The sequence below is a fragment of the Triticum dicoccoides genome, chromosome 5B (assembly GCF_002162155.2).
Source record: "Triticum dicoccoides isolate Atlit2015 ecotype Zavitan chromosome 5B, WEW_v2.0, whole genome shotgun sequence".
Taxonomy (NCBI): domain Eukaryota; kingdom Viridiplantae; phylum Streptophyta; class Magnoliopsida; order Poales; family Poaceae; genus Triticum; species Triticum dicoccoides.
The window spans coordinates 289773314-289797726 of NC_041389.1; positions in this window are offsets into that span (position 1 = coordinate 289773314).

A 24413-nucleotide genomic window follows, 5' to 3' on the forward strand; every position below is an offset into this window, starting at 1 on the left:
AAGTTACCCAATACGGATCTAAGGTAGGAGTTGCTCTTAAATTTTTTAAAGAAAAGGAACCTATGGTTAATGAAAAGATAGATCACGATTCCACTAGAATTGATAAAATTGAGGATATTATTACCAACCTAGGGTCTGCCTTTTCTTCTGTGAAAAACACTCCTTCTAATGCTAAGATTGCCAAATTAATGTATGTTCCTAAAAATAAGGGTGAAACTTCTAGTAAGGAAAATGAGGACCTCAAATCCATAAGTGTTCACCCCAACTTTCTCACTATCCTTAAGGAACCTTTTGCTACAAATGATTTTCTCGATTTTGTGCCTAGGAGTTTGATAATTAATAAAAAGGAAGAAACTCCTAGGGGTCATAGGTGTCTTATTGAAGAATTGCCTACCAAAGATGTCAATACCTAGTTCTATCCTTGCTTTTATACCTAGCTAGGGGCGTTAAACGATAGCGCTTGTTGGGAGGCAACCCAATTTTATTAGTTTTTTGCTTTTTATTTCTGTTTAGTAATAAATCTTTGATCTAGCCTCTGGTTAGATGTGTTTTTATGTTTTAATTAGTGTTTGTGCCAAGTGAAACCTATAGGATCTTCCTGGATGATAGTTATTTCATCTTGCTGAAAATTCCAGAAACTTTATGTTCATGAAAAATATATTTTAAAATCACCGTAACGTGATACAATACTGATTCCAATTGCAGTAGATCAATAAACATATTATCTAGGTCTTTCTATATTTGTAGAATTTTTGGAGTTCCGGAATTTTGCGTTAGTTACAGACTACTACAGACTGTTCTGTTTTTAACATATTCTGTTTTTCGCGTGTTCTTTGCTTATTTTGATGAATCTATGGCTTGTAAAAGAGTTTATAAACCATAGAGAAGTTGGAATACAGTAGGTTTAACACAAATATAAATAAAGAATGAGTTCACTACAGTACCTTGAAGTGGTGTTTTGCTTTCTTTCGCTAACGGAGCTCACGAGATTTTCTATTAAGTTTTGTGTTGTGAAATTTTCATGTTTTGGGTAAAGATTTAATGGATTATGGAACAAGGATTGGCAAGAGCCTAAGCTTGGGGATTCCCAAGGCACCCCAAGGTAAAATTCAAGGACAACCAAAAGCTTAAGCTTGGGGATGCCCCGGAAGGCATCTCATCTTTCGTCTTCGTCTATCCGTAACTTTACTTGGAGTTATATTTTTATTCACCACATGACATGTGTTTTGCTTGGAGCGTCTTGTATGATTTGAGTCTTTGCTTTTTAGTTTACCACAATCATCCTTGCTGTACACACCTTTTGAGAGAGACACACATGATTCAGAATTTGTTAGAATACTCTATGTGCTTCACCTATATCTTTTGAGTTATATAGTTTTTGCTCTAGTGCTTCACTTATATCTTTTAGAGCACGGTGGTGGTTATATTTTATAGAAATTATTGTTCTATCATGCTTCACTTATATTATTTTGAGAGTCTTAAACAACATGGTAATTTGCTTTAATTGTGAAATTAATCCGAATGTGATAGACATCCAAGATGAGCATAATAAAAACTTCCATATTGAGTGTGTTGAATACTAAGAAAAGGTTGATGCTTGATGATTGTTTTGAGATATAGAGGTGGTAATATTAGAGTGTGATAGTTGAATAGTTGTGAATTTGAGAAATACTTGTGTTGAAGTTTGCAAGTCTCGTAGCATGCACGTATGGTAAACGTTGTGTGACAAATTTTAAACATGAGGTGTTCTTTGATTGTCCTCCTTATGAGTGGCGGTCGGGGACGAGTGATGGTCTTTTCCTACCAATCTACCCCCCTAGGAGCATGCGCCTAATGCTTGGTTTTTGATGACTTGTAGATTTTGCAATAAGTATGTGAGTTCTTTATGACTAATGTTGAGTCCATGGATTATACGCACTCTCAACCGTCCATCATTGCTAGCCTCTTCGATACCATGCATTGCCCTTTCTCACCTTGAGAGTTGGTGCAAACTTCGCCGGTGCATCCAAACCCCGTGATATGATACGCTCTATCACACATAAACCTCCTTATATCTTCCTCAAAACAGCCACCATACCTACCTATCATGGCATTTCCATAGCCAATCCGAGATATATTGCCATGCAAGTTTCCACCGTTCCATTTATTATGACAGGCTTCATCATTGTCATATTGCTTTGCATGATCATGTAGTTGACATCGTATTTGTGGCAAAGCCACCATGCGTAATTTTTCATACATGTCACTCTTGATTCATTGCATATCTCGGTACACCGGCGGAGGCATTCATATAGAGTCATATTTTGTTCTAGTATCGAGTTGTAATCATTGAGTTGTAAATAAATAGAAGTGTGATGATCATCATCCATAGAGCATTGCCCCCCCCCCCAAAAAGAGAAAAATGCCAAATAAAAAAAGGAAGGCCCAAAAGAAAAAAGAAAAGAAAAAAAGGGGCAACGCTACTATCCTTTTTCCACACTTGTGCTTCAAAGTAGCACCATGATCTTTATGATAGAGAGTCTCTTGTGTTGTCACTTTCATATACTAGTGGGAATTTTTCATTATAGAACTTGGCTTGTATATTCCAACAACGGGCTTCCTCAAATGCCCTAGGTCTTCATGAGCAAGCAAGTTTGATGCACACCCACTTAGTTTCTTTTGTTGAAGCTTTCATACATTTATAGCTCTAGTGCATCTGTTGCATGGCAATCCCTACTCCTTGCATTGACATCAATTGATGGGCATCTCCCTAGCCCGTTGATTAGCCGTGTCAATATGAGACTTTATCCTCTTTTTGTCTTCTCCACACAACCCCCATCATTATATTCTATTCCACCTGCTATATCCATGGCTCACGCTCATGTATTGCGTGAAAGTTGAAAAAAGTTTGAGATTACTAAAGTATGAAACAATTGCTTGGCTTGTCATCGGGGTTGTGCAAGATGAGAGCATCTTGTGTGACAAAAATGAAGCATGGCCAAACTATATGATTTTGTAGGGATGAGCTTTCTTTGGCTATGTTAATTTGAGAAGACATAATTGCTTGATTAGTATGCTTGAAGTATTATTATTTTTATGTCAATATTAAACTTTTATCTTGAATCTTTTAGATCTGAACATTCATGCCACAATAAAGGAAATTACATTGAGAAGTATGCTAAGAAGCATTCCACATCAAAAATTCTATTTTTATCATTTACCTACTCGAGGACGAGCAGGAATTAAGCTTGGGGATGCTTGATACGTCTCCAACATATCTATAATTTTTGATTGTTCCATGCTATTATATATTCTGTTTTGGATGTTTAATGGGCTTTATTATACACTTCTATATTATTTTTGGGACTAACCTATTAACCGAAGGCCCAGCCCAAATTGCTGTTTTTTTTGCCTATTTCAGTGTTTCGCAGAAAAAGAATATCAAACGGAGTCCAAACGGAATGAAACCTTCGGGAACGTGATTTTCGAAGCAAACGTGATCCAGAGGACTTGGAGTGGACGTCAAGCAACCAACGAGGGAGCCACAAGGCAGGGGGGTGCGCCTACCCCCTAGGCGTGCCCTCCACCCTCGTGGGCCCCTCGTGGCTCCACCGACGTACTTATTCCTCCTATACATACCTATGTACCCCCAAACCATCAGTAGAGGAGCCAAAACCCTATTTCCACCGCCGCGACCTTCTGTACCCGTGAGATCCCATCTTGGGGCCTTTTCCTGCGCTCCGCCGGAGGGGGCATTGATCACGGAGGGCTTCTAGATCAACACCATAGCCTCTCTGATGATGTGTGAGTAGTTTACCTCAGACCTTTGGGTCCATAGTTATTAGCTAGATGGCTTCTTCTCTCTCTTTGGATCTCAATACAAAGTTCTTCTCGATTCTCTTGGAGATCTATTTGATGTAACTCTTTTTGCGGTGTGTTTGTCGAGATCCGATGAGTTGTGGGTTTATGATCAAGATTATCTATGAACAATATTTGAATCTTCTCTAAATTCTTTTATGTATGATTGGTTATCTTTGCAAGTCTCTTCGAATTATCAGTTTGGTTTGGCCTACTAGATTGATCTTTCTTGCAATGGGAGAAGTGCTTAGCTTTGGGTTCAATCATGTGGTGCTCGATCCTAGTGACAGCAGAGGAAATGACACGTATTGTATTGTTGCCATCGAGGATAAAAAGATGGGGTTTATACCATATTGCATGAGTTTATCCCTCCACATCATGTCATCTTGCTTAAAGCGTTACTCCGTTCTTATGAAATTAATACTCTAGATGCATGTTGGATAGCGGTTGATGTGTGGAGTAATAGTAGTAGATGCAGGCAGGAGTCGGTCTACTTGTCATGGATGTGATGCCTATATACATGATCATACCTAGATATTCTCATAACTATGCTCATTTCTATCAATTGCTCGACAGTAATTTGTTCACCCACCGTAATACTTATGCTATCTTGAGAGAAGCCACTAGTGAACCGTGAAGGGATTGACAACCCCCTTTATCGCGTTGGGTGCAAGGTTCTTATTTGTTTGTGTAGGTGCGAGGGACTTGAGCATGGTCTCCTACTGGATTGATACCTTGGTTCTCAAAAAACTGAAGGAAATACTTACTCTACTTTACTACATCACCCTTTCCTCTTCAAGGGAAAACCAACGCAGTGCTCAAGAGGTAGCAGTACGTGAAGAAGGCTGAAGGCCTCCACGGAGAGCAAGTTGAGGCCGGCGTCGCCGTCGATGAGGGTCTTGGTGACGGATATGTTGCAGATAGTGGGTGTGCAAAGCATTGGGAGCATACCCGAGCCGGCGGTGGAGACGGGATGATCCCCTGAGTCAAAGGTGAGGTCGGCCTCGGGCGCAGCTAGCCGGGGAGCCCCCGGGCGCTTGGAAGTGGCGCCGATCTGGCGAAGGAATGGCTTAATGTGATGGTCTGAGGGAGGCGCTTGCGAGCCACCGAGGAGGGCCGCCACAACGTGGGGTGCCGGTACCGCGAAGCGCGCGGTGAAGAGGTCGCGCAACTCCTCCCAAGACGCCACGGAAGATCCTGGGAGGGTGAGCAGCCAGGCACACGGTGCGCCCGCAAGGGCCATGGGAAGCCAGTTAGCCATGACCCTGTCGTCGCTCCCAGCTTTGAGGACGTCCTCCTCGTATGCCAGCAAGAAAGCCACCGGATCCGCCGTGCCGTCGTAGCACGGTGGCATCTCCGGCTTGAACTTGGGCGGCCACTGCACCTGTCGTAAGGTGGGGGCCAAGGCTCGGAACACCCTGGCCCTGCCGCTGGCATCGGTCGTCAGAGCAGAAAGCACTGCACTTGCCATGTGGGCAGAGCGCGGTGGCGGCAAAGTGCAGATTGTCGAAAGGAAAGCTCCGGTGCACCCCTACCTGGCGCGCCAAATGTCGGATTTCGGGTTCTGGCAAAACCCTCAAGGTTCGAACACTAGGGTGCGCACGAAGATCTCCCCCTACCAAATCACACCCTCAGCCTCACCGGGATCTCTAAGCTTACCTCGACGAACTCGTAACATAGGAGACACAAGATTTATACTGGTTTGGGCCACCGTTGTGGTGTAATACCCTACTCCAGTGTGGTGTGGTGGATTGCCTCTCGGGCTGACGATGAACAGTACAAGGGGAAGAACAACCTCCTGAGGTGAGGTGTTCTTATGCTTGGTGGGTGTGAGGATGAACTGGATGAGTTCGAGATGAGATGCCTCCTACTGTGGTGGCTAGCCCTATTTATAGAGGCCCTGGTCCTCTCCCCAAATATTGAGCGGGAAGGGAGCCAACAACGGCCAATTTTAAAGGGGACAGCTAGTACAAGCTATCCTGACTAAAGGTGGTCTTCGCCTGCCAAAGGCTCTTGTGGTGACGCTGCCTTGGGCTCCACGGTGACCTCCATCTTGTTGTCCTGCTGGTCTTGGTCTCGTTGCACCAATATGGAAACCTTTGCTTGATGCCTCAATACTCCTTGCCTGTGCTTGCTGAGGGAGTCCTGGACTAAGGGGTCCTCGGGCGTCCGGCCTGTTATCCATGGGCCTAACTGATGGGCTATGAAGATACGAAGGCCGAAGACAATACGCATGTGTGGATTGGACTCTATTTGGCATGGAAGGCAAGCTAGGCGACCTATTATGAAGATTCCCTCCTATGTAACCGACCTCATGTAACCCTATATCTCTCTAGTGTCTATATAAACCGGAGAGCATAGTACGGATAGGACAGATTCATTACCATATACTCATAGGCTAGACTTCTAGGGTTTAGCCATTACGATGTCGTGGTAGATCAACTCTTGTAACACTCATATTCATCAAGATCAATCAAGCAAGAAGTTGGGTATTACCTCCATAGAGAGGGCCTAAACCTGGGTAAACATTGTGTCCCCCGCCTCCTGTTACCATCGATCCTAGACGCATCGACATTGGTGCTTTCATTGAGAGTTCCGATGTGCCGTCACCAAGAGGGTTGATGGCTCGCCTTGTTGTCAAGGATAATATCATCTCCAGAGGAGCCCTGACCCCAGGCCAGACCCTCCGGCTCGGCGGCTTCGTTATGACCACCGGCTTGGCTCTTAAGCTGACGATGACCTCTCAAGTCATCGAAAATTGCCTCCGCGTTGATCCCGAATACTCCACCCGCATGGATCCAATGGAGTTATCGTTGTTGAACGAACTCCTTGATCGCATGGCCGCCTTGGGGGTCGCTACAGACTATGATACTACGATCGGGTTGGGCTTAAACCCGACCAGGGAGAAATTTACCCCCCCCCCCCCCGATCACCCATCTGATAGCGGTAGTCGAGGAGCGGAGCAACTCTTCCACTATACTGAAGACAAACTATGTTCGGATCACCGATCTCGAAGAGCCGGATAATGTCTGGTAGGAAAGTATGTCTCTTCTTCCAAACATAGAGTCGGATGACGAGCCTAAAAAATCAGTCGATATCCCCGGGCCCGATCTGTCCGGCCCGGTAGACATCCAAACTTCGGATCCAAAATCGGGTCAGGGCCTGGATTCAATTCCACCCACCCACCCGGACATAGATACTCTCAGGAGCATCAAACAACGGCCTCAGGAAACGTTCCACCACTTTAGGGCCAGATTCATCCTTGTTAAAAATAAGGTAAAAGACTGCCGCGATGAAGACGCGATAGCAGCATTCTCCAACAATTGCGCAGACGAAGGTATCCTTAACGCCATTAATCGCCTCCACATACCAAAGTTCGCTGACCTAGCGACTATCGTACAAAAGTACAACACAATGGAAAGCGCCTAGAAAGCTCGGGCGACTTGCTAGGAACCATCCCGGCTCCCCCTACAAGCAAAAAGGACGCGCCCTCGTGGCACGCCCAGCCGAACAGTCAAAAAACATAAACCTATTACGTTGCACGACACCGTCCTGGAGGGATGGCTCAGTGGCCCATGCAAAATACACACGACGCCGGATACCGTGGCAACCCACAGCCTTAGAGCATGTTGGATACTCCGGCAGGTAGCCAAGAGCGGCGAGGATATCCTTATCAAGGACACCCCAGAACAACACTCTTCAGCAAACGACGACAATAGAGTATTGGCAGTCTTTGAGACATTTGCTTCAAATAACAAGTGTAAAAGGGCCCTGCATGATCTCACCGAAGTTTGCCAGGTCGCTGCAATTGACCCCTAGAACGACACGGCCATAACCTTCAATGCCAATGATGAACCTAAATATAGAACAGTCCAAGCGCCAGCTGCCCTAGTCCTCAGTCCCATCGTGGACGGCTTTCGACTTACAAAAGTCCTCATGGACGGTGGCAGCGGATTAAACCTCATTTACGAGGACACGCTCCACAAGATGGAAATAGACAGGAGCCGCATCGAGAAAAGCAGCACAACCTTTCGAGGTATCATTCCCATCCGGGAAGCTCGGTGTGCAGGAAAAATTACACTTGATGTGGTATTCGGCACGCCGAAGAATTATCGATCCGAAGAAATAACTTTCCAGGTGGCCCCTTTCAACAGTGGGTACCACGCCCTGTTAGGGCGAGAGGCCTTCATGCGCTTTCAAGCCATACCTCATTACGGGTATATGAAGCTAAAAATGCCCAGGCCCAATGGAATAATCACCCTCGTTAGCGATCCGGACATAGCCCTTCGCGCCGAGAATAAAACCGCATCCTTGGCCCCTCGAGGCATTGTCTGAGGCCCTTGCGGCCGAAGAACTAACCGCACTACTCTCCAACGTGGATAAGGACGAAGTGATCCTGGACAAACGACCCAAATCCACTTCCTTCAAGCCAGCAGAAGAAATAGTCAAATTTCAGGTCCATCCAACAGACCCGAAGAAGACAGCGTCCATCGGAGTGCAACTCAGCCCCGTAGTCAACGCCGCACTACGAGACTTCCTGCGCGAAAACTGGGATATATTTTCCTGGCATCCTTCCGATATGCCAGGAATCCCGCGCAAGTAGGTCGAACATAGCCTCAACATACTAAAGGGATATAAGTTGTTCAAGCAAACTCTGCGGCGATTTTCCGAACCCAAATGACAAGCTATGGGGGAGGAGCTAGCCAAACTCATCGAGGCCGGATTCATCAAAGACATCAAACATCCGAACTGGCTGGCAAACTTGGTAATGGTACCAAAGAAGGATAAATCCTGGCGCCTATGCATAGATTTCAAAGAACTTAACAAGGCTTTCCCTAAGGATCCCTTCCCTCTTCCCCGCATCGATCAAATCATTGACGCTACCGCAGGTCACGACTCGCTGTGCTTCCTTGATGCATATTCCGGATACCATCAAATCAAAATGAAGGAGTCCGATCAAGCTGCAACAACATTCATCATGCCATATGGACCGTTCTGCTTCAACACCATGCCTTTCAGGCTCAAGAATGCCGGCGCCACCTACCAACACATGATCCAATCATGCCTCGAGAAACAGATCGGCAAAACAGTGGAGGCCTACGTGGACGACGTCATCATCAAAACTAGACACGTCGAAACACTAATAGACGACTTGAGTCTCACATTCAACAACCTCCGGACATACGACATCAAGCTTAACCCGGAAAAGTGCGTCTTCGGCATCCCCGCCGGTAAGCTATTGGGCTTCATCGTGTCCAATAGAGGAATTGAAGCAAATCCAGCCAAAATCCAAGCTCTGTCACAATTGGCTACGCCAATCGAACTAAAGCAGGTCCAAAAACTTGCTGGGTGCGTGGCAGCTTTAAGCCGCTTTATTTCCAGGTTGGGAGAAAAGGCGCTGCCGCTCTATCGCCTTCTACGGCGCACCGATAACTTTGAGTGGACAGATGCGGCGACGGCCGGACTGGAACAAATAAAAGCCCTTATGGCAAGCAACCCAATCCTGGCCGCACCAAATGCCGGCGAACCAATGCTCTTATACATATCAGCAACACACCAGGTGGTGAGCACCGTACTCGTCGTCGAACGAGAACAGGACGAACACAAATTCCCGCTTCAGAAGCCGGTATACTACGTATCAACCGTCCTCACACCATGCAAATCCCGGTACTGTCATTATCAAAAAATAGCATATGCAGTCTTAATGGCATCTCGAAAATTGCAACACTACTTTCAGGAGTGCTCTATCACGGTGGCCACCGAAGTGCCCCTCAATGATATAATAAACAACAGGGACGCAACGGGCTAGATTGCCAAATGGGCCATTGAGCTCCTGCCATTCGACATCACGTACAAACCACGTAGAGCCATCAAATCCCAGGTACTAGCCAACTTCGTCGCTGAATGGACAGAAGCCGAACTCCCTAAAGAGTACGGCGCGTATTCCAACTAGGTGATGCATTTGGACGGCTCCAAGATGTTGGCAGGGCTAGGGGCGGGTGTCGTATTAACGTCCCCCACAGGAGATATCGTCCAGTATGTACTCCAAATATTATACACAGACTCCGACAACGCAGCCGAATACGAGGCCTTGCTACATGGCCTCCGGATGGCCGTATCAATGGGCATACAATGCCTGGAGGTGCGCGGGGACTCAAACCTCGCAATATCCCAAATTAATGGAGACTTTGATGCCAAAGATCCAAAGATGGCAGCTTATTGCAATGCCGTTTTGAAGATGTCGGCTCGGTTCGAGGGACTCGAATTTCATCACACCGCCCGCGAAAGTAACTAGGCGGCAGACGTCCTTGCTCGAATCGGCGCTAAACGCGACCCCGTCCCATCTAACATCTTCCTCGAAAGACTCTTTAAGGCATCCATGGTATGGCAAGGGGAAGATAGCAATGACAGTCCTGCTCCGAACACAAACACAGATAACGAACACGCCAACATCATCGGAGGCTCAATCACCGAAGTAACACCATCGGCCCACCTCATTATGGCAGTAATTGCCCCGTGGACCGAACCATTCTTGGCCTACTTTCATATGAAGGAGCTCCCAGAAGATCAGAACGAGGCTCGCCGCATAGTTTGGCATTCGAAGGCTTATAAATTTCATGAAGGAGAGCTCTACAAGAAAAGCACCACCGGAGTCCTTCAAAGGTGTATCTCCGAGGAAGAGGGGCGGCAAATCTTGGCAGAAATTCACGCCGGTCTCGGTGGGCACCACGCCGCAGCCCGGGCACTTGTCAGCAAGGCCTTCCGTATAGGATTTTACTGGCCTACGGCCCAGGCAGACGCACAGGACCTCGTCCAGCGCTGTGTCGGATGCCAACTCTTTGCCAACCAAAGCCATATGCCCCCAACCGCTCTACAAACAATCCCCATTACATGGCCCTTTGCAGTCTGGGGCTTGGACATGGTCAGACCCCTTAAAGGGGGAAGCCATAAGAAAAAATATCTGCTGGTCATGGTGGACAAATTAACCAAGTGGATAGAGGCTAGACCAGTTAAAACGGCCGAGTCCGGACCGGTGATCGCATTTATATCTGACATAGTACACCGTTATGGTGTACCGCATAGCATCATCACCGATAATGGTTCGAATTTCACAGCTAATGAGGTGAAAAACTGGTGTGCTAATCTGGGCATTAAGCTTGATTACGCCTCTGTCTACCACCCGCAAACAAATGGTCAAGTCGAGCGAGCTAATGGTCTTATTATGAGCGGCATCAATCCTAGACTAGTGCGGTCTATGAAAGAATCAGACAAACACTGGGTCGAGGAGCTCGACTCTGTACTCTGGGGGCTGCGGACCACGCCCAATCACACTACCGGATACACACCTTTCTTCATGGTGTACAGTGCAGAGGCTGCATTGCCCTGCGATATTATACATGACTCACCTCGAGTGCGCATGTACAAAGAGAAAGGGGCCGAGTTGGATCGGCAGGACAGCCTAGACGCCCTGGAGGAGGAGCGCGACGTTGCCAAAGCTCGTTCAACATTTTATTAACAGCAGGCTCAAAAATATCAAAGCAGAGAAGTACGAGCCAAGACTTACAACGTCGGCGAACTCGTTCTACGCTTGCCGGAGAATAAAAAGTACAAACTCAAGCTCAAATGGGAGGGTCCCTTCATAATTGATGAAGTTCTTACCGGAGGAGCGTACCATCTTTGCGACGCATCGGACAATCACCTAGAGCCGAACCCCTGGAACGCGGCCAGACTCCGAAGGTTCTATGCCTAGCGCCGAACCCTTTGTTAGTCTCCTTCTCCCGTGTAGTTCCCATAACTCTTTCCCCATTTTACACAATTTTTTTATCTTTAAAGCTCTCATTCGGCTCGACCGAACAGTGCTGACGTAGACTTTTTTACATAGGTACGCCCATTATACCCGGGGGCTTCTTTCACAGAAGTTTGCTGATATTACTTTCTGAAGCATCAAGCTTATCATACATACGCGGTTTTTCTGTATGTCTTTTTCTTCACCATTATATGCATCGATATGGCTTAAGTTTTGGCCAAGCTGGGTTGCCTGGCTCCTGTTCTTGCCCCTACGTTCCCGATTGTTCAGCTAGGTGGTAAAGGGAGCACCTCTGCGATTGTTACTGCCGGGTCATCCGGATGTGTACCTCAGACTGGGTGAAGCCGAAAGCTAGCGTTCTTAAGGGAATATTCTGTCGGTGGATGAAAAATATTTTTCAAATCACTCCATTGTGAACCCCCAGAAGCTATACACAATGTGATTTTCACATCACAATCCAGACATGTTTACTAATGCATGCACACCCAGGGAAAGGAACCCTTAATAGAACTATTCTCCCTGGAAGATGTTTCTTACAATCTCAATGTAATATAACATAACTAGCCGGATACAACTCGTCTGTTCAAGCAACTATGACCCCTACGCTTAGTTTTCCATGCATATCCCGACTTATTCAACCGTGACGGTATTCAGAAACACTCTGCACCTTCGGGTCCGGAGGTTGAAGCGAAAAGGCCTGCCATGACAAATGATATACAATTCGGCTAGAAATTCCACATAACAAGGAAAGTACATAGTCACTTGGACTCACACACTTCTGCCTCTATACCATCTAACAAGCAATCTAATTTACAATCTTGCTGGGAATATCTGGCGGCCACCTCTACCTAGTCATATACTAAACTAACGGGAATTTCTTCCCCATTCGAACCTACCGGTCCGACCCGCGCCATGTGATTAGGATCAAGCTTGGTATACCGAGTTTTCACCATGGCCCAAGCCTCTCGCGCACCCTCTCGGCAGGCAGATATCTTCCATAGCCGGATACGTCGCCGCGCTCCTTTAAAGAGCTCTACAAGCTCCTCCATACTTCCTGGAGGGGAGGCGGATGGCCATAGAGCCTTAGCAACACTTCGCATCACCAGTCGCACCTGTTCGTGCACCTGCGACAGCTTCTGCAGTAGATCACTCGATCATCCGAACACCTCCTCTTTAGGACGGCCCGTTAATATACCTACAGTCATAGCTACATCAGTTTCTCCGATCTTCGAACTAGTTTCAAAACAGCTCAGATACATACTGAATATACCGCCTCGCAGCTTCTTGTTTTCCTTCATAGAATCGGCTAGCTGGGCCCGCACATCTTTCAGCTTTTCGCCTAGCTGGGTCTTGCAATCCTGGAGCTGGTTTTTCTCAATAATGGCCTGCTTCAGCACACGATCGCTTGTAGCTTGTAGCCTCTTGGCTTCTTGCTCATTCGCTTGAGCGATCTCCAAAGCCTCTTTGAATCCCCCTGACCATTATATCATGGTGTAAGCAAGACTGTCAATATTTTGGGCATATAAGTATATTTTCTCATTGGAGGGGAATGTTACCAGGTGACGCCTTCTTGAACTCTTTTAGTTCGGCGGTAGCAGCATTTAGCTGCGTCCGACATTGTTCCAGCTCTTGGGATAGCAGGTTGTTCTTCTCTGTAAGAACCTAGTCATACAATGGTCCTTAAATCAGTTGTACCAACTGCTTCCAGTCCCAGGGGCTATTGGCATAGGCTATCCTTTTTGACAAAGTAACCTTACCTGCACATCTGTTAGATATTGCCTCGTGGCTTTTCTAAGCCCGTCTCGAGCAGCTCGGATGTATGCGTTGCCCGAGCTAAAGGCATTAAATTCCTCGTGCGAGAACGTCGGGTCTCGTAAAACAGCCTACAACGCCGATGATTCATGGTGCTCTCTACTTCCGAGTTGGTAACGGACATATTGTCCGAACCCTCGGCCGAAGGGCACTTCGGCTTGGTTCCTACATCGGCCACCGTCTCCCCGACCGGATCTAAATCTTGGTGGTTGGGAATGCGGCCGGCCGGACCCCCGGACACAGTTCGGCGGACCTTTCTCCTGTAGTCGAACGGGCGCATAAATCACAGCAGGATACGGCCGCTGAAAAAATATATTTATCCGTACCTCCTCGACGAGGTCCCGGTGGTGCCTTCATCGGCCCTCCACTTCGAAGGCCTGCCCGGCGCAGGAACCGATTTTCTCGGTATCGTCAAATGCCTCCCCTGTAAAACGTGCGACAAGGCGGTGGGTGAAGCAGAGTAAGAACACCCTTTCAGAAAAGGTATTTCTTGATTACTTACCTGTGAAGCAGGAAGAAGACCAGGATAATCGGCAATGATGGCCACTTGTGTGCCATCATAGCTCGTCTGGTAAAACACCCCCTCCGCGAGCACCACAAATATATCGGGATCCTCTTAGAAACCGAGATCAAGCTGCCGGTTGTGGTTATCTAGCTGTGGGGCGGGACTATGGAGTCCCTCGGTGACCTTTCACCAGTGTTGTCGTAAGAAAACAAACCTCTCGTGGAATTGTCACGTCAGATGTCCTAGTGAAAGGACTTAGTCGTGGAGCCATCGCAACTAGGAAGCTTGAAGGGGTTAATCAGGACAAGAGACACGAGGGGTTTATACTAGTTCGACCCCTCACGATGAAGGTAAAAAGCCTACGTCTAGTTGTGATTGGGATTATGTATGTCTCGATAACCAGGAAGCAGAATCGCTTAACCTAGTTCTCGAGTCGTTGTTTCGTACCCTGAACCGCCGCCGGGTCGTCCCTTTATATACTGAGGTTGATGCCCAGCGGCTCTACAGAGTCCCGGCCGGCTTATAGACTATATCCGGCTCGGTCTCTTAATATTTATGCCTTACAGTACACGTTACATGAATAAGGCGGTTTAACACTACGGGCCTTAAGTCGCCCCTGGGCCTTCGGGCCTTTACTAAACCGCCGTCTTCAACCTTGAGCTTTAGTCTTCAAGAATGCTTATAGGTATAACCCGACTCTCTCCGGCGGGTCATACCTAGTAGTTATATCCCCAACATTAGGCCCTAGACTGATTTGAACTGGTTCATGTCAGTCTTCAAAAAATCTTCCGCTCCTTACTTAAGAAAGTTCATGTAACCCGCCATGACGTCATCCTTCGAATTTGTGGTAACCCGCCATGACATCACCTGTCATAAATGTATGTTTTGTCCAATACATCTCAACGGATCTCTGTCTTAATGACCATCCGAAAATCGAGGCGCCTTTGCAGTTGGATAACTATGTTTTTCGGCCTCCTCGTTTTTTGCGCCCACTTAACAGGTTCTTCCTTATAAATAGACCCGACTATGTCTTTTCTCATTCTCCATTTTGCATCTTCTTCCTCTCGCCCCCATCTGCCACTGGAGCTCCGCCGCCGTCGCCACTGCACCCTTCGTCCTCGTCGAGCTTGGCCGCTGCATCGACCTGATCTTGACTAGAGAACAACAGCGCTCCTCCTCCGCAGATCCTTCGCGGTAAGTTCTTCCCCTTTCCGTGCCATAGATCTGCATTAGGGCTAGCACGTTCCTCTGTACGGGCAGAGTTCATCCAAGTTTTTGCATTTTTCTTGCCATGGCTTCGTCACATCCAAAAAAACCATAAATCTGATGCGGTTCGTATTCCGCATCCATTTTGATTAACAGTAATCCTCCTTTGCTTGTAAGAAAACCTCATCACAGCACATGAACTTCTCTGCGCTCTATTTTTAGGTCTAGTAATTATTCTTTTCTGAACCTTTTTTTGATCCAAAATAATTACTACGAACTGTGAAACTTGTTTGTCCTATACTTAGGAAAAATCCATAACTTGTTAGACTTGCCAGTCATGGCAGCTCTGACTGCCGGCTTAAAAAAGTAATAATATGAACTTCCCCTGTTAGCTGAAATAACCCTGATGGCTTTAAAACACTTATGGCGGCTTACGTAACCCGGATGTAATTATCCTTATACCATTAGGCCCCTTCATAAGTCGCCATACTTCATTCCACTAATATTTTTTCCTGTCCGGCTTAAATTTGAATCGGCCTTGTTTACCTTGTATTTAGGCTTTCAAACATAATGGCGCCCAAGGCACCTACCACTTGCAACTGGGTGAAATCCATTGTCACTGACAACACTTTAGATGACTTCGTGAAAACCGACTATCTGCCAAAGAAAGAAGTCATGCCTTACCGTGCTCCTCACCCGGATGAAGAAATTCCCCAACCCAAAGACGGAGAGGTGGTTGTCTTTACAGATCATATGAACTAGGGCTTTACTCCTCCCGGTTCAAAATTTTTCAGAGATGTACTAAAATTTTTTGACCTTCGCCCACAAGATATTGGACCCAATTCCGTGTCTAACATCTGCAACTTCCAAGTGTTCAGCGAAGTTTATCTTGGTGAAGAACCAAACTTACTACTTTTCAGAGAGTTGTTCTATTTGAACCGCCAGACAGAGTGTGCCAGTGGTCAGAGCTTGGAACTTGGTGGGATTTCAATTCAGCGCACAGGGATGCACTTTTCCCCTATGCCAACCCGCCAAGTAATCCAAAAGATTGGAACATGACGTGGTTCTACTGCAAGGACACCTCCCCGGCTGACGAGAATCCTCTGCCCGGCTTTCGTGCCCTTCGTCTTGACACCAATCATCACTTGCCCGACAAGATTACTGCCTCAGAACGCAGATCCCTCTCTCCTACTCTGGCCAAGATCAAAGCTCTGTTGGGGAATGGGTTGACGGGCATTGACCTGGTTCGAGTCTGGCTTGCCTGGCGGGTTATCCCATTAAGCCGCCGCGCCATCTTAATGTGTGAATATACTGGCGCCAAGAATGACCCCCTGCGCCATAGCCCTGACAACTTACCTGCTCATGTTGTTGATGACATGACCAAATCTCTTCTCAACAAGAGTCTGGCGGATTGTGGCAGAGTTGGTCTAGCCCTGTTCTGCAAAGATAACCCGGCTCCAAAGGTAAACATCCATATAAATGTTTATCTTATTCTATTAACGCTTCACCCATATTCATAATGTACTCCATCCTTGCAGGCGGGTGATAAATTTAGGAAAGTTAAATATGATCATGAAGCGGCCAAGAAAGCCAGGAAAGAAAAGAAAGCCTCCAGGAAAGAAGCTGCCAAAAGAAAAGGCAAAAGAGCTACTGCTTCTGACTTGCTTCAGCTGGCAGACTCTTCTGAGTCAGAGGTAGCCCTTGACTCCCTTGGCTTATTTTTTTAATCATCTTATTGACACTGATCATCAGTAGGAAGACACTGGAACAAGCTGCAGCAAGGCTGATGAGGTAACTATCCTTTCCTCCGACTCCGAGCCTTTGCCAAGAAAGAAAATCCGCAGAGTGACCCGGAAAGTAAGATTTTCTCATCCTCTAGCTCATCACGATCCTCAATTTCTTTTGAAGCGGCAAATTCATGAGAGCCGGAGGCAGACCCGGACCAGCAAGGACGCGGAGCTCTCCTCCGGCTTACCAAATACTCCAAAGAAACACCGAAACGAGGTTACCTCTATTTTAACTAAGTTTTACCCCTTGGCGGGCCTCTTTCGTCAACCACTCAATCCCTCTGACTCAGATTATCAGGATACTTCCCCTTCCTCCGGCGAGTCATTAGAGTCCAATCTGCCAACTTTCAAGACCGTACCAGGGTATAATAAGCCACTCACTTTTGTAGTTATTGTAATCTTTTTACTTCTGTATTAATCTTTTATTTGAATGCAGTGGTCAAGTAAACCTAGCAAGAGGGTTAGAAAGAATAAACCGACTGAAGAAAGAGTCGCCGCTGATGAGCCGGTTCTTGAAACAACCATGCCGGAGTGAAGCACTCATGAACCGCCACCAGAACCAGCACAAGACGTGTCACCTCCTACTGACCTGCCCACTGACCAAGGTGCTGTCGACTCAAAAAATCCCAAACCTCCAAGCCCAACCCAGACAACTGATCCTTCCAATGCTGATGTTGAGATCACCGGAACCGGCCATGCTGACCCGGGAAGGCCAACCATGCTGGCCAAATGCCCCGGCAAGGAAGAACTTCTGGACCAGCGCCGAGTCAAGATGGATGTCACCAATTATGCTCATATGAGTATTGGAGATGTCTTCTCTGGCTATATGAGCCAAGTGCACAGCAGCCGAAACCTTGAGATTGACATGGTGAAGCAGATGCACCATAAATTTGAGGTATAACCCGTTTTCTCTTGTTCATTATCCTTCAATATGTTAGTCCCCAGGTCTGCTGCTTAAGATGCTTATGCTGTAGACTTAGAAACAAATTTGACAACCTAAACAAAGAACAAACTTCCGGCTTACCATGTAGTCCCCAAGGGGCGGCTTAACCAATATGGTTGAACCGGCTCTTTACACAGAAATGCTTATGGTTCTTTGAACAACAACATGCATTAGCCCCCAAGTACCAAGTATTATTGCTGGCAAAATGCTTGGGACTTACTCGTATGAATCACCATATAATGAACCGTCATAGAAAAAACTCTGTAAGACATTAGCCCCCAAGTGCCAAGTATTATTGCTGGCAAAATGCTTGGGACTTTAATATTGCAAAAACAACTTACTTGACTTTATACGTGCACAGGTTACCACGAGTCAACTCGAGTCCGAGGTGACCAATCTGAAGAGCCGCCTTGAATTCCAAGAGTCGGAAGTTGAAAAGGCCAACAATAAGTTCGAATTTAGTGTTTCTGAACAGGAGAAACTAAAGAAAGACTTTGAAACTGAAAAGAAAGCCTGGGCGGATGAGAAGACTGCATTGATAAGCCGAGCTGCAAAAGCAGAAACGGCTCAGAAAGAAGTCACTAGAGAATTGTCCGGGTTAAAGCGCCATATTTCACAAATGGTCGCTGCCATATTTGGTAAGCCGCCTTGCTGTTGTGTACATATCTTAAGCCGTGCAAGTAGAATATACGCCAGAAATTAACTCTTCTGAGTATGCTTTGTACATGCCGAAGAAGCTCAAATTTAAACCACAACATGCTGACGAAACTGAAAGCCGTGTATACCTTGGTGGAACAATTGTACACCGGGTCACAACGTACACTTGCTTCAGTGGCTTTATCCAATGAGATGCCAACCCTCCTACCACGGGTCTTGAGTAAGCTTTCAGTCCTTCCGCAACAGGTCAATGAATTGAGACGGTCAGCTGCAAGAGGCGGAGCAATAAATGCTCTAAGCCGGGCTAAAGCCTGGCTACCTGAACTAGATCCGGAGGATATCGCCATTGGTTACCCAAGTCTTAAGGAAGATGGCACGCTGTTTGAGGATGCGGTTTTTCTTGCTTGCGTCAAAGAGATACGCCCCATGGCGACTCTCATAGCCACTGAGGTAGATCTTACCAAGTACCAGGCGGGTTATGATGAACAAAATCGAAGAATTCCGACACCTGAATATGACGTGACCAGTCTGATTCCCCCAATTCGTAAGCATACCTTTGCTCCTGAAGTTGACCCGGCCGGTCTTGTTGATGATGAGGCAGAATTTGAAGCTTTAAACAACATTGACTGGTCATCATCAACCTTCCAGGAAAAGGAGCAGAGCACAAGCGCGGAGAGGGCTAACCCGGATGCTTCCGGCCAATCCTGAAGGTGAACCTGTCATGGCGGTGTTGGGGAACATAGTAATTTAAAAAAAATTCCTACGCACACGCAAGATCATGGTGATGGCATAGCAACGAGAGGGGAGAGTGTTCGTCCACGTACCCTTGTAGACCGTAAGCGGAAGCGTTAGCACAACGCGGTTGATGTAGTCGTACGTCTTCACGATCCGACCGATCCAAGCACCGAACGTACGGCACCTCCGAGTTCAGCACACGTTCAGCTCGATGACGATATCCGGGCTCTGATCCAGCAAAGCTCCGAAGATGAGTTCCGTTAGCACAACGGCGTGGTGACGATGATGATGCTCTACCGGCGCAGGGCTTCGCCTAAACTCCGCGATGATATGACCGAGGTGGAATATGGTGGAGGGGGGCACCGCACACGGCTAAGGAACGCTCCGTAGATCAACTTGTGTGTCTATGGGGTGCCCCTACCCCCGTATATAAAGGAGCAAGGGGGGAGGCCGGCCGGCCCTAGGAGGGTGCGCCAAGGAGGAGGAATCCTCCTCCTAGTAGGAGTAGGACTCCTCCTTTCCTACTCCTACTAGGAGGAGGAAGGAAGGGGGAGAGGGGGAAGGAAAGGGGGGGGCGCCCCCCCTCCTAGTCCAATTCGGACCAGAGGGGGGAGGGGGCGCGCGGCCCTTGCTGGCCGCCCCTCTCTCCTTTCCCCTAAGGCCCATAAGGCCCATTACTCTCCCGAGGGGTTCCGGTAGCCCCTCCGGCACTTCGGTTTTCTCCGAAATCACCCGGAACACTTCCGGTGTCCGAATATAGTCGTCCAATATATCAATCTTTATGTCTCGACCATTTCAAGACTCCTCGTCACGTCCGTGATCACATCTGGGACTCCGAACAAACTTCGGTACATCAAAACTTATAAACTCATAATAAAACTGTCATCGTAACGTTAAGCGTGCGGACCCTATGGGTTCGAGAACTATGTAGACATGACCTAGAACTATTCTCGGTCAATAACCAATAGAGGAACCTAGATGCCCATATTGGTTCCTACATATTCTACGAAGATCTTTATCGGTCAAACCGCATAACAACATACTTTGTTCCCTTTGTCATCAGTATGTTACTTGCCCGAGATTTGATCGTCGGTATCCAATACCTAGTTCAATCTCGTTACCCGGAAGTCTCTTTACTCGTTACGTAATGCATCATCCCGTAACCAACTCATTGGTCACATTGCTTGCAAGGCTTATAGTGATGTGCATTACCGAGAGGGCCCAGAGATACCTCTCCGACAATCGGAGTGACAAAACCTAATCTCGAAATACGCCAACTCAACATGTACCTTCGGAGACACCTGTAGTACTCCTTTATAATCACCCAGTTACGTTGTGACGTTTGGTAGTACCCAAAGTGTTCCTCCGGTAAACGGGAGTTGCATAATTCTCATAGTTACAGGAACATGTATAAGTCGTGAAGAAAGCAATAGCAATATACTAAACGATCAAGTGCTAGGCTAACGGAATGGGTCATGTCAATCACATCATTCTCCTAATGATGTGATCCCATTAATCAAATGACAACACATGTCTATGGTTAGGAAACATAACCATCTTTGATTAATGAGCTAGTCAAGTAGAGGCATACTAGTGACTATATGTTTGTCTATGTATTCACACATGTATCATGTTTCCGGTTAATACAATTCTAGCATGAATAATAAACATTTATCATGATATGAGGAAATAAATAATAACTTTATTATTGCCTCTAGGGAATATTTCCTTCAGGCGGCTCATTACCAGGTGTAAAAAACAATGCAAACTATTTGGACTTAATGAGTCATGTAATAGGATAGAGATAACTTTGTTGTGGCCATGCCATCGTGCCTGTTTTGATGTTGAACATCCTTAAGCCGCCTTTCTGCATTCATGCACACAGTTGATCATTTTTTGAAAAACTATCCTTCAAATAAACTGCTAGGTAGGTCAAAAAGGTTATCAAAATAATCATAAATTATCTGGTTGATAAAACACAATTATGAAAAAAATTCATGACTTGCACCACCGGTTCATATGACCCGGCCAGTAAGGATGAAGCTCCAATATTTGGATACTCAGAAAGTACAATGATGCTTATGGGTCGGCGAATCATCAGTCAATATTGAACCGTCCTACAGACATCATATTATAGTGGTAAGCCTCAGGAAAAATCTTAAGTCAAATAACGGGGCTTCCAAAGAGAACTTAAACCAAAAAGAGAAATAACAATGGCAAGGCTACTGATGCGAATACGATCAGTGAACCGTCCCAGAGGTGTTTAAACTAGGATTCAAATACGATCATGTAGCCCCCAATGGCTTTGGCATTGCGCCGATCAAGAGGGTACCGACAGCTGTGTTCTCTTTGGTTCAAATACGACCTATGTTTGAATAGGAAGCCCCCTAATGATCTTGAGAGTTTTTTAACGACTCTGATTCGAATACGATCAAAGTCGGTTCCCAAATGGGGTTAAGCTATGATTAGAATACGATCAAGAAGCCCCCAAGTGAGCTCAGCAGTGTGCCAATCAAAAGGGTATCGATAGCTATGTTCTCTTTGGTTCGAATACAACCTATGTTTGAACAGGAAGCACCCTAGTGATCATAATTTTGAACAGCTAGATTCGAATACGATCGTAAGCCGGATCAGAACGGGCTGAGCCAGATCAAATATGACCCGCCTCCGAGCGATCATGTGATGAAATGATGACGATAATAGTGACAAATTTACCTTGTGAGAAGGGAAAAAACGACAGAGGTCCTGCTTTATTATTTATCATAATATATACATTGGTAAAATATATAGATCAGTGGAGCCTATGGCTCAAGTGTAGTAGGGCCGGAGATGAGCAATATTCCACGGCCTCCGGGTCTCTTCCTCTGACTTACGTGAGTCTTTGTGCTCTCGAACATCAATAAGGTAATATGACCCGTTGTTCAAGTTCTTGCTGACCACAAATGGCCCTTCCCAAGGCGGGGATAACTTGTGAGCATCAATTTGATCCTGGATGAGCTGGAGTACTAAATCCCCTTCCTAGAAGGATCTAGACTTAACTTGGCGGCTATGATAACGGCGCAAGTCCTGTTGATAAATCACCGAGCGAGCTGCTGCCAAGTCCCGATGTTCATCTAACAGATCAAGAGCATCCTGGCGCGCCTGTTCATTGTCTTCCTCAACATAAGCTGCCACACGAGGTGAATCATGCTGGATGTCACTAGGGAGAACCACCTCAGCTCCGTAGACCATGAAGAAAGGCGTATAACCCATAGATCTATTAGGAGTAGTGTTGATGCTCCATAATACAGAAGGTAACTCCTCAACCCAACATCCCGGTGTCCGTTGCAAGGGGACAAAGAGCCAGGGCTTAATGCCTTTCAGGATCTCTTGATTGGCTCTCTCAGCTTGACCATTCGACTGAGGGTGAGCCACTGATGAAACATCAAGCCGGATATGCTCACGTTGACAGAATTCCTCCATGGCACCTTTACACAGATTAGTGCCATTGTCAGTTATAATGCTGTGTAGAAAGCCAAAACAAAATATCACATTCTTCATGAATTGAACCGCCGTGGCTACATCACACTTACTGACCGGCTCTGCCTCGACCCACTTTGTGAATTTATCAACTGCCACCAAAAGGTGAGTCTTTTTATCTTTGGATCTCTTGAAAGGCCCAACCATGTCAAGCGCCCGGAGTACAAACTGCCAAGTAATTGGAATCATCCACAACTCTTGAGCCGGCACATGAGCCCGTCTTGAGAACTTTTGACAACCGTCGCATTTGCTGACCAGATCCTCTGCGTCAGCATGAGCCGTCAGCCAATAAAACCCATGCCGAAAAGCCTTAGCTACGAGAGATTTTGACCTGGTGTGATGACCACAATCTCCTTCATGAATCTCACAGAGAATTTCTTTGCCTTCTTCAGGAGAGATGCAACACTGAAAAGCCCCTGTAACACTTCAATGATGCAACTCGCCATTGATCATCGTCATGGACTTAGACCACCGGGTTATCTGCCTGGACAAGGTTTCATCCTCAGGCAACTCGCCCCATGTCATATAATCTAGATATGGCATCGTCCAATCTGGAATGATATGAAGAGCCGCCACCAACTGTGCTTCAGGGTCAGGAACAACCAAATCTTCCTCTGTAGGTAGCTTAACAGAAGGGTTATTCAAAACATCCAAGAAAGTATTAGGCGGTACCGGCTTATGCTGAGATCCCAGCCGGCTTAAGGCGTCAGTCGCCTTGTTCTTTCTATGGTCAATGTGTTCCACCTGATAACCCTTGAAGTGCCCCGCAATTGCATCAACCTCTCGGTGATAAGCCGCCATGAGAGGATCCTTTGAATCCCACTTGCCTGATACTTGCTGAGCCACTAGATCTGAGTCGCCGAAGCACCTCACCCGGCTTAAATTCATCTCTTTAGCCATTCGGAGACCATGGAGCAAGGCTTCATACTCAGCTGCGTTGTTAGTACAAGGAAACATCAACCGGAGTACATAACAAAACTTATAACCCCGAGGGGAAGCCAAAATAACGCCAGTCCCCGAGCCTTCCAATTGCCTAGACCCGTCAAAATGAATTGTCCAATAGGTATTGTCCGGCTTTTCCTCAGGCATCTGCAGCTCTGTCCAATCATTGATGAGATCCACCAGTGCTTGAGACTTAATAGCTGTGCGTGGCACATACTTTAAACCATGAGGCCCAAGCTCAATAGCCCATTTGGCGACTCGCCCTGTGGCCTCTCTGTTCTGAATAATATCCCCCAAGGGGGCAGAACTAACCACAATGATGGGGTGGCCCAAGTAATATTGCTTAAGCTTCCGGCTAGCCATGAACACCCCATAGACAAGCTTCTGCCAGTGCGGATATCGCTGCTTGGACTCAATCAGCACCTCACTAATGTAGTAAACCGGCTGCTGAACTGGGTGCTCCTTGCCAGCCTCCTTGCGTTCCACCACAATAGCCACGCTGACCGCACGCGTGTTAGCAGCCACGTACAGTAACAAGGGCTTCTTGTCAATGGGAGCAGCAAGAACCAGCGGCTCAGCCAACTGCCTCTTCAAATCTTCAAAAGCAGCGTTGGCGGCGTCACTCCAAGTAAATCTATCCATCTTCTTCATCATCTGATATAA